This window comes from Lactuca saligna, chromosome 9 (assembly GCF_052625555.1).
Source record: "Lactuca saligna cultivar CGN05327 chromosome 9, ASM5262555v1, whole genome shotgun sequence".
In the NCBI taxonomy this organism is placed as follows: Eukaryota; Viridiplantae; Streptophyta; class Magnoliopsida; order Asterales; family Asteraceae; genus Lactuca; species Lactuca saligna.
The window spans coordinates 149,105,981-149,117,990 of record NC_136425.1 but is presented as its reverse complement, the minus strand read 5'-3'; the positions used below and the strand labels follow the sequence as shown (position 1 = coordinate 149,117,990).

Here is a 12,010-nt window from a genome sequence, read left to right as displayed (position 1 = left end):
TCTTCCTCAAACTCTTCTTCCTCTTCCTTTGGTTCCACTTCCATGATCTCCTCGGGATCCTCCTCAGGATCCTCCTCAATCCGTCCTCCATTCCCCTGATTGGGGAAGCAGGGATCTCCTGGGATGTGGAAACCTGTCATCGATTTTGTACGAGAAATAAATGAAAGGTTTATAATGTACTAAAATACTCTTGTAGTATTTTAATTATTTATGTTTGATTCTATAGTTTCTTCGTATATATAAGGTTGGTAAGTTTTAGATTTTTTGTCCACCACACCAACTCCTAAACACATGTTGGTTATATCTTGAATAAATATAGTTGATTAGGCTATATTTACCCTAGATATGATTACATACGTGTCTAAGTTTAATCGCGATGTCCAAATCTTCTAAATACTTTTTATTATAGCATTATTTGTAATATGCATGTATATATGTACACTTTTATAAAATACTTATATTTTTAAAGTATACTTTTAGTCAGAGTGTTTTAGCCCCATTGTATTTATAGTTGTGTATCATGTATGGTTTGATATACTAGTTCACTATAAACAATGCTCTGATACCAATCTGTCACACCCCCAAACCACGATGGCGGAAACGTCCCGGGGCGGATGATGTCATTATATAATATCATAACAGTTGAATATAAATGAAACATAGCAACCCAGACATCATACATTGAGAATACAATTTTACATGGTTCACACACTGTGTTTGTTCAAAATTTACACATCAAATGACTGAAAAGTAGAAATCCATGACACAACAACTCCTGTTCTCAAAATGATTTGAATACCTATTTACGGATTCCATGAGAATACAAGTGATTTTGAAAAGCATCAACAATAATGTTGGTGAGTTCATAAGCATTTTTGTATGAAAAGTGTTTGTAATTGTTTTGTTTAAAATGGTTTTGGTATACTTCCAGAAAGTCCGATATTTTCTATAAAAATGGCAATAAGTCTCATATCCAAGACTAAAAGTGTACATATGACTTTTGTATATTCTCCTTGTAAAATGATAGTGTATGTTCCCAGAAAATCCAATATTTTCTTATATATGAACTATAGTCTTAAACCCTGAGACCATAAATGTAAGAAATGTTGTACTGTAAGATAGTATGTAGTTTTATTCTTTTATAAAACTGATGAGGTGTAAGCTTCCCGTAAACCAAATAGTATTAGTTAATCCCTATGTGAGTTATTATAACCATGCTTAATATGATTGTTATGCTTGAACGACGTTCTTCAGGCGTCGGAATCGGTAGATATTTTTCACCCTAGACTTGCCGATCTGACTGTATCGAACAACTTAGGTTTGGGGTTGTCAATCCCGTATTGATCTATACACAACTATTTCGTTCTCCCTCCAGGAGACACTGGTTATAATGTTGGACTTAAAGTGTACGCTAGATAGGTACGGTGAAGAGAATGTCTCACTAGAGCATTAGCAAATTTACGTGAACTACGAATCCCTTTTGCTTGTCTAATGAAATAATTATACCATTGAAAAATTATGAGAGTGTGGTTTTGTAACTCCCAAAGTATATCAATTGTAGTTTTCCTTATATGTTTTTGTGTGGACTATTTATATAAACTTTTATATAAATATAAAGTTAAATTCTTTTCTTTTGTTAATATATGTTATTAAAACATAATATCCTTGAGTTTTAACCCACCAAAACAGTAATGACTAAAATATAACAGTTTTTACAAGAGAAGCTATTTTTAGTAAAAATTTCCAAAACTTGTAGTTTGTACAACATATATTTTTCTTGTTGATGTTTGTTATCACGAAATGAGTTAAGTTTTTGTTATCTTTGCATATCAACTTCATATTATACAAATTTTGTGTAGAAAAGAGTGGTGATATCTACATTTTATACAACTATTATACCATATTCAAATAATAAGAGTGAAGCATGCAAATATCCATAAGACAAACATATTTTTTACTTGTATTCCCCCCCCCCCCCCCCTTTAAAAACATGAAAAACTCGAAAAATAAGGGTATGAAGCTCACCTTGAGTTGATTTTGTGGATGATTTGAAGGATGAATATGAATATTTTCAAGCCTAGCTTCTTATTGATAAACTTTTTGGAAGGGTTATTATCCTAGTAATTTAACACACGAAAAATGTGTGTAAAAATGATGTAGCCAACATAAAATTACTTAGAAAGACTAGAGGTTCGTGACATATCTTACCTAAAAGCTGAAAATCACAAGATGAAGATGAAGTTCTTGGAGACTCAAGCTTTCCTTTAAGAGAAAAGTGGAGAATGGAAGAAAATTTGTCTTTTGGGGTGTGGTAATTTCTCTCGGCCGAGGCATATATAGAGGGAAGAGAGAGGAGTTTTATTGATGTATGGAGGATATTAGTGGGTGTAGCATGGATGTTTAGAGGTTAGTTGCTTGCCTTGCATGGTTATTTGATGGACAAAGAGATTTAAAGTTTGGAGCATCAAATCACACAGTCAATTTTTATTGGGTTTTGCACCCTACCAGCAACCCATCTACCGAAGAGGTGGTCCTAAGATTTGAAGCCACCGAAAATCAAAGGGTTCTCGGTCTCAAGGTGATCGAAATCACCCTCCCTTCGCATGACGTTCTCGGTCTCAAGGTGACCGAAATCACCCTTCCCTCTTATGAGGTTCTCGGTCCGAGGGTATCTTGGCCCAAACTTGAGTGTTTCAGTCTCAATTTAAGGTTTTTAACTTATTGAAACAAAGTTAAACATCATTCATACAAATTTGAATTTCTAGAAACTTTTGATCATTCTCATTAAATTTTCAATGTTTATCACAACTTTGTGATATGGTTTTATACCATCTGTAGATATACTTTGCTTGGATCAAAATTTCTTGGTTGTCACATTTAGCAGATCGGTTTTCTTGTGGAGGCTAAAACTGTCCAGATGGTTTGGTTGGTTGTTGATGTTGATTTCCCTTGCTTAACAGCAAAGGGCATTGAGATTTTGAATGGTTTTTCTTTTTGCATAAGGAACACTCATCAAAAGAAACTTTAACGTAATTTTGATATAAGTTCTGAGGTTTTTATGGAACAACAAATATAGTTGGAGTGATATCTGTCTTAGACCCTGTGTGATCTTGCGAGTTGATACGAGTTTCTTCGACAATTAACTCATAAACAACCGAATCAATAATTGTAAGAGGGTGTGATGCAAGATAGATACATGTAAGCCTTCAAAACCAAAATGTAAAGTCGTCAAAAATCAAACTAACCACTGCTCATCCCTTCTACAAATGTAAGGCTGTAAGGCCTTCAGATCAGCAGGTTCAGTAAGGGTCAACTAATCCCACAAATCAGACATAGATACATAAAATTATTGAATACTTAGATTATTCAGTTGGAAGGATAGAATATTAGATGTTATCTAGTTTTGTTTAGCAAAATTAGACAGTGTATACAGTCTACTCAAGTAATCCCAAACTTCCTTTGTTGTGTCGTACTTTGCCAACTTTGTGTCAATAGACTGAATTACAGAGTTGTTAATTTAAGTGATAATCTTGGAGTTATGAGTCTCCCACGAGTCCAATAAAGTTGCATAATTTATAACATTCTCATATATCAGAGAAAAAAAAGGATAAAAACAATGTTTTGAAAAGAAAACACATCACGATGACTTAAATTGCATTGAGATTATGATTGCAAAAGGTTCTTAACGGCATGATGACTAAAGTTTCATTGAGATTATGATCGAAAAGGGTTCTTCACAAGGAGAAATATCAGATCTTGGCATGAAATACGAAAATAGCAACAAAACAAAATTCTCTAAAAGAAGACAAAATAGAGCAAATCAAACCAAACAGAATACATAAACAGATTGAACAAATCGATATGTGGAATGTCGGAACCTCATATCCAAGTTGTTCCTAACAATCATAAAGGAATGATTAAACTGAGATATGATACTATGTAAACTACTTAATAAAAAGAAAATAAATCCGATTAGATTTTTGTTATTATGAAAAAAAATACAATTACAATAAAAGGGATATAAATCTAAAAACTAATTAAATAAAATCTAGTTAAATAGCTTAACATAGGGCTAAAACCAAAAAAGACAATAAACTTATATAACATCTATAAGGTGGAATATGGTAGTTCCTAAAAAAACAAAACATTTTCATTTGGAGGGCTTTTTAAGACAAGGTTCCAACTAGATTCGATCTCTCTAAAAAAAAGGTTCGGATATTATGTCGATTAGGCTACCCGGTATGGGGGTAATGTCACACGTCTTGGGCTGAGGTGGCGTGCCTCCCCACACATGAACACCGCCCCCAAGTGTGGTGTGTTACGTGTGGCATGAGGCGGAAGACGGGTGAAGACACTAGCTTTGATTGGTCCATTCAATTTTTAACGTTATATTCGATCGTTTGACGATTAAAAAAAATCTTTTTATTATTTTTTCAAATTCTTTCTATATATACATCCATTTTATATATAATTTCCACTAAAACACACCCATATTTTTTTTCAAAACAAACACACACATTAAACCAAAAAAATAGATAATTTTCCACCTTCGATTTCTTCGTCATCCGATGATAACGATTCTGATGAGGATTTGATTTTGTGTACGTTGTTGACCGCGGCGCAAGACATGGTACGTGAGATGGGCGAAAGTTCAAACATCGAGAAGTAGCATAAAAAATGGATAAATCGGGATCGAAAGGCGACACATGAACTTTTGGTACGTGATTGTTTTGTCGTTGATAGTTTAAATGATCTATCAAAATTCAAAGAACGTTTTCGTATTAGTAGAAATTTATTCTTACGTATTGCTAGAGATATGACACGTAATTATGAACTTTTCTAATTACGTGGGATGCTAGAGGTAAACACGGTTTTACTATGATACAAAAATGTATGGCTACTCTTGGACAATTAGCGTACGACATCGCCGAAGACGCATCAGATGAGTATCTGAAATTTCTGAAAGGACGGGTTGAGAGTGTACATATCTATTTTGTATGTTATAGAGCTTTATCGTGACATATACTTGCGACATCCGACTAAAAGCGATGTTGAACAGTTGTATGTCGCACATCAGGCTAAACATGGTTTTCCATGGATGCTTGGTACCATTGATTGTACACATTAAGAGTGGACAAATTGTCCCAACGTGTGGCGATGTCAGTTCACGCGAGGTGATCATGTGGTGCCGACTGTTATTTTGGAGGTGGTTATTTCAAATGACTTATGGTTTTGGCATACATTATTTGGTATGGCGGGGTCAAACAATGACCTGAATGTGCTCCAAGCATCTCCGATATTTGACTATATTTTACGGGGTAAAGCACCAGAAATGCCATATGTTGTCAATGGAAATGAATATAAATGTGAGTATTACCTAGGTGATGGGATATATCCATAATAAGCTATATTTGTCAAGTCATACACATTTACGGCCGATGATAAACGAAAAATGTTCAAGTTAGCACAAGAATCTGCAAGGAAGGATGTAGAACGGGCGTTTGGACTCTTCAAACAAAAGTGACACATAATTAAACATCAGACACAAACATGGAACAGAGAAAAAATTGACGATAGTGTTCACTGCTTGTGTTATTTTACATAACATGATAATAGAAGAAGATGGTCAAACTATTTGTCCATATACCACAAACGATATACTTAATCCACCTGCAGTAATACAAGTTGGCAGCTCGACATAATTCTCAAAGGTTTTGGAAATACAAAACCGTGAAACACATCACAATCTACGACATGATTTGACCGAATACATATAAGAAAGACAATTTCAAGGGCAAATTGACGGTGAAGACGAGGAGGATAATGATGGTGCCGATGAGGAGGATGAGGACAGTGATGTTGAGGAGGATGACGATAGTAACGACGAGGCGATTGATGCTGATGACAACAATGAAGACAATTAGAAATTTTCTATGTTTTTTTATGTTTTTTAATTTTTATTTTCTTTAGACAATATGATGTTTAATTTTAGTAATTTAGGTTTTAAATTTCTATATTTTTAATTAATGAAATGTTGTTTTATTTTTTTATGTTTTCAAAAAATTAATTTATGTTATAAATTATGTTTTTTTTATTTAATATAATGTTAAACAAATAAAAAAAATTATGAAGTTGTAATCATTTTCAATATTTAATGGGTTGGTGGTAAAGATAAAATGACACGTGTAAACATTTTTTCGGTTGGGTGGTGTGACCACTCCCGAAGTTGCATGACTTGTGGTTGTCATGTGGAGAGGTAAACATGTGTCCTTCAAATGAGAGTTTGCGGTGTAAATTTAGAACAAAGTGGCGAATTAGTGTGAAGTTTCATTGCCTCGTGTTGCTTCTATTCGAGAAGGGTCTTTTAATTTGAGTTGATACTACAAATTTCTATAGCCGTATGCTTGACAAGATCTTACCTTGAAGTGGCATGCTTGACAACGTTTCGACTGACGTGGAATTAGTGAATTACTGGAAGGTAGGGTGGTTTTTTATACACATAATTAATTTATAATACGTAGAAACTACGGTTATAAAATTAATTAAACTTTTATATTAAAAGCTCAAAATAATTAATCAATTAATTTAAATAAATTATTAATTAAGAGATATTTTTATTAGTTATATGAAATTATAATCATTGATTCAAATAAATATGTAAAATTAAATTTTAATATATATTAGACATTTTTTATTTGTGAATTAATGAAAACAACAATATAAAATTTAAAATTTATTGTTGAAAATAAATACATTGACAAATAGTATCACATTAATAGAGATGTCTAATAAATTTAAAATTGAAACTAATAGATTAACAAGTGGCAATACATCAATTAAAATATCTAATACGATACACATTGCAAAAAAAATACTCTTTTTATTAGTATAGGAAAATTAAAAGAACACCGTTTTATTTGATAGTATTTTATTAATATAGGGATATTAAAGAATACCACTTTATTTGATAGTATGCCTTGGTTTTTGTTTTCTTGGCTAGCGAAAAAAAAAATTCTAGATTCCGTTTTAATGCCTTGGTTTTTGTTTTCTTGGCTAGCTAAAAAAAAAATTCTAGATTCAGTTTTAACTTGTTTAGTTGATCGAAAAAACGCAATTATTTACATTTTTTTTAAATTACTCTAGCCCATTCCTACTTTTTTAATCCAATATTTAACCGTTCAAGAGAAAATAATAATACCAATTTATGAATTTTATGAAACTGCCATTATTTTCTAACTTACCGTATTACTAATCTTTCTAATAATAAGATTATAAAGTCGAATAATATTTCAATATTTTGTTTCTTTATCTTCATTCTATTTCTCGGAATTATATATAGAATTAAACGAGTGCGTTGCGTTGGATTAATACAATGTAATGAAAAAAAACATTTGCAAATGGAATATGAATCTACAGTTTTTGGAGAAAATTTAAATACAAATTAATGTATAAAACATCGTAATAATATACATTATGTATAATAATAAAGTAACAAAAAGTTAACAAAATATGATAAGCATATTTTTGAAATAAATTATACATCTAGTTTCAATATATTTTTAGTGTTTGCTACTAATATTAAACTTAGTAACTAAGTTTACAATGTAAATAAATAATCAATTAGTTGGAAGTTGAAATTTTCTAAAGTAGAGCTTCATATTTGCAAATCTATTTTTTCTATATGGCATTCTATACATCCTATAAAATTAGCAAATAAACTTACATGTAAAGAAATAACCTATTAGTTGGAAGTTGAAAATTCTCAAAATAGATCTCCATATTCTCATTTTTATAGCATTTTTCACATCCTACAAAACTCATTTACCACAGTGGAAACATATGAATGTTTTATATAAGCAAAACTTACTTATATACTACTACTAATATAAGTTAAAAAGGTATTAGATGGAAGGAAAATAAAAAAACTATTAGTCATTACTAATTAATAATCATAGGTTAAAACTTTTGAATTGTAAGTACTAAATATATAAAAATTAGAAAATTTTTTAGTTGCAATAAGAGTTTGAAATGAATGTGGTGCTTATAAGGCTATGATGTATGGTAGCATGTCTAGCACATGTTAAATACATTGCCACATTATAATTTTACCTTCCACATAAGCTTTTATCTTAAACACGTATACATCTGGATTTTAAGAGAAAAAAAAAACCAAAAAAGAACAAATCAAAGGGCTTGATTTTTTTCAAAAAAAAAAAAAGAGACCAATCATAGCCCTTCTTCACTTTTGATTTTTCTCTTTCCTTTCGTTAAGCTCCTAGCAAGCATAGAAGTAGCGAGAAGCTTAACACCTTGAAAGGAGTGGTGGCGAGTTTCATGGCGAGGGAGTTGGCGAGCCACTACCTTTAGCCTAAATATCTCTATTATAAAATATATAGATATATATATATACATAGATAGATACATATTGAATTAAAATTATTGAATATTGTTTTTTTCTTCTGTTTCACCTGTTTATTTTTGCTAATAAAATTTTGCATGTACCCTTAGTCCCTTTGGTCATAAGGTATTTTCAAAATACTAATTACGTCTTAAAAGAACATAGAATTAACATTTTACATAAATTTCGTGAGTTAAAAAACGGGAAAATGACTTAAAAGCCCAACAAAGTTTTCAAACTGTTCGAAAAACCTCTATCATGTTTTGTCTGTCTAAAAAAACCCAACGAATTTAACATTTTGTCTAAAAAGCCAACTAAGGTACATTTTCCTGAAAATCAAATAAGATAAATAGATGACGCGGCTTATTACTGTATCGGGAAAGTGACTTGTTAGACCAACAAAGTTTCCAAAACGTTTAAAAAACTTCAATCATGTTTTGACTGTTACAAAAAACCCAATGAATTTAAACAAAATAAAATTGAGATTTTTTGAACGGTTTGGAACTTTGTTGAACTTTTTAGACAAAAAGTTAAATTCGTTGGGTTTTCTTGAACAGGCAAAACATTATTGAGATTTTTTGAATGGTTTGAAAACTTTGTTGGGTTTTTATGTCATTTTCCCTTAAAAATCAACTAATCTCAAAAAAAAAAAAAAAAAAAAAAAAATAGAAAAAACCAAAAAATTCAACAATTTTTTTATCGTAATCTTTATCCATTCCACCTACTCAAAGTGGCCACAAGAATTCGGTATGTCCTATTTGTCACTATGGTCGTAAGGATATTTTCAAAGCCTCAAATTCGTGTATAAGAACATTATAAAAATTACCAAATTACCCTAAAAGAGATAAAAGTCAACTAAATTGGTTTTGGTGACCAATGTTGTGTGCTGACTTTCTTGAAGGGCGTTTTGCCTGTTGTCAAGTGGATTGCCGGTTTGCCACTTCCCCCAATAACCAAACTCCAAATACAAAGACACAGAAAAATCCAAGGGCAATTTTGGAATCCTATGATGCAAAAAGAGAAATCTTAGTTATATTGATTTTTGAGTGTAAAATCACTTGGGTTTGTGTGCAAATGTGGCCCCAAAAGCTGATGTCTTTTAGGAGCACCTGCAAAGCTGCAATGAAAAGGGCAGTTGACTTGTTGGAGTCTTCAATTTTAATTTTAAGATGTGAAAGCTCAAGCGAAGCCAGGAAGAAAAAGTCAAAATCATTGACTCCTTCAGATTCTCTGTACCTAATTTCAGTTTCTTCCTCTTTGGCTTCAAATTACCAAACAATTCTAGATGCAGAAAATGGTTGACCTGCCGGAGAATTCGACCTTTTTTAGCTTAAAAGTAAATCAACTGTTTTTGTAAAAGTCAATATAAAGAAAATTAAAAATTGTTGATTTTTTCGAACAATTGAGTTCGAGATATCTTAATATAACGCTCATGTATTATAATATGTAGAAAATTGGTTTTGATATCGAAAAAGCAGAAAATTATTTAAAATAAAAAGTGATTAGTTGGGTTTACTCTTTAGTTTATCATATTCATGGTAGAGATGCTAAAATGTTCAAATTTAAATAACCTAAAACCCATCAATTTGAATTATTTTAGCTAACTAGCTATATAAATATCAGATTTGTACGATTAATAAAATGTTTATCTAACAAACATAAAGATCGGAAAAGCATAACAAATGAACTTTTTATTTTTTTAAAATTATTGCTAATTATAAGATTATCATGAACTCTAAATAATCTAAAACCCGTCAATTTGAATGATTTTAGTTAACTAGCTGTATAAATATCGGATTTTTACAATTAATAAAATGTTAATGAAGAAAGATAAAGATCTAAAAGCATAACAGATGGATTTCTTATTTTCAAAAAATTATCGTTAATTATCAGATTAAAATCATGAACTCTAGATACAAGTGGATGCTCAAAGATCCCAAAATCTTCTTCACTAACAGAGCTTTCAAGCTCTTCATCTACTTCTACAATCGAATTTGAAAAACTAAACAACTCTGTATAATCAAGATCACCATCATCAGCATCCATTTCGTCAATCCGATAACGTCTAACTGTGATCCAATCTTCTTCATCCTCCCAATTGGGCAGACATGACGGAGTCGCTTCAGCCAATTGCCTTATCCTCTCCAGCGGAGATTCGCCGGAAAAGTCAACCATCTGGGCGGGTTCCTGTGTAGGTTCCGACACTGATAAAGATTCCCAGAAACTTTGATCCAGAGTACTCGTCGGTGATCTTCTTGTTTCAGGACCTGAATTCATATTACTAACAAATGGGTGTTGAAGAAGTTCTTTAATCGTCCACCTTTCTTTAACATCTGTCTTCAAGCATTTAGCCAAGAAATCTTTGCCTTCATCCGGCAGCCACTTGGGAAACTCCGGTATGTCACCGGAGAATCCAATTCTGTATAAAGCAGACACTGGATCATTCATCTCCGGCCACGGGTTCGACCCGGTTGCCATTTCAATTACTGAACACCCGAGAGCCCACACATCAGCTGGGAACCCCTGCTCTTCGCCTCTTGCAACTTCAGGCGCCATGAAAACCGGTGTACCGGAAAGCTGAGAAGTGGTGGCTTCACCGTTTTCCGCCAGTTTAGCACAACCCAAGTCGCCGATTTTGACACCGTCTTTGCACACCAATAAGTTCCGGCATTTGATATCACAATGCACCAAGTTATTGCAGTGAAGATGATCCAATCCAAGAAGAATCTGATGAGTATAAGATCGGATCACAGACTCGTCAAGTGATCCTCCTTGTTTCGTGATAACATCGGAAATCGTTCCATCGACGGCATACTCCATGAACAGGTTATACATGGGTTTGTTGTCATCATAATCAACATCAAAACCCATGTACTTGATTATATATTTGGAGCTTAATTGAGAAAGAAAGTGTTGTTCTTTCTGTAAGGACTCAGAGGTAGAAAGCTTGGTGGACTTGACGGCAATAAGGTCTCCGGTGGTGGTGGTGGCAACAGAGACGGTGGCGTAAGATCCCCGGCCGATTACCGGACCTCTTTTCCATTCCATTGTAGAGAGAAAAGTTGAGAATTTGAAGAGTATATTATGTCAGCTCTCAGCTGTGATTTGATGGCATATGAGCAGAGAGATGCTTTATATTTAAACGCAAACAAATGATACGTACTAAGAGAGATTTTGTGGTTGTGAGGGTTTTTTATTTTTGGTTATATTCAGCTAGTATTAATTGTAAATTTAAAAAATAGAAAATATTTAATCATTAATTAAATATATGAAATAATGGATAAAGAAATAATGTCATAGAGTCAAAGGATTTCAAAAAATCTTTTAAATGAACTAATTTGATAGCTATCTACTTGTATATTACGCCAAATAAAAACAAAAGATGTGTTCCAATTAACAATTTGGATATAATATTTGATTGTTATTTTACAGTAATTTGTAAAAACAGTTATGTATTCAAATGCTATTTTACAGTAATTTGTAAAAACAAATACACAAGGGAAAATAAAAACAATTATATAAGCGATAATGATTAAAATCTTTAAGTTTCTAAATTTTTGTCGGTTTTACTTTTTCGGGATTTTAGGTTAATTAAAATTGGATGCTTTCAAA

General features: G+C 32.1%; 1 pseudogene; it reads right to left on the bottom strand.

Annotated features, from left to right (window-relative positions):
- Positions 1-10,204: 10,204 nt before the first annotated feature.
- LOC145016812 (mitogen-activated protein kinase kinase kinase 18 pseudogene) lies at positions 10,205-11,545 on the bottom strand (annotated as a pseudogene).
- Between the last annotated feature and the right edge of the window lie 465 nt (positions 11,546-12,010).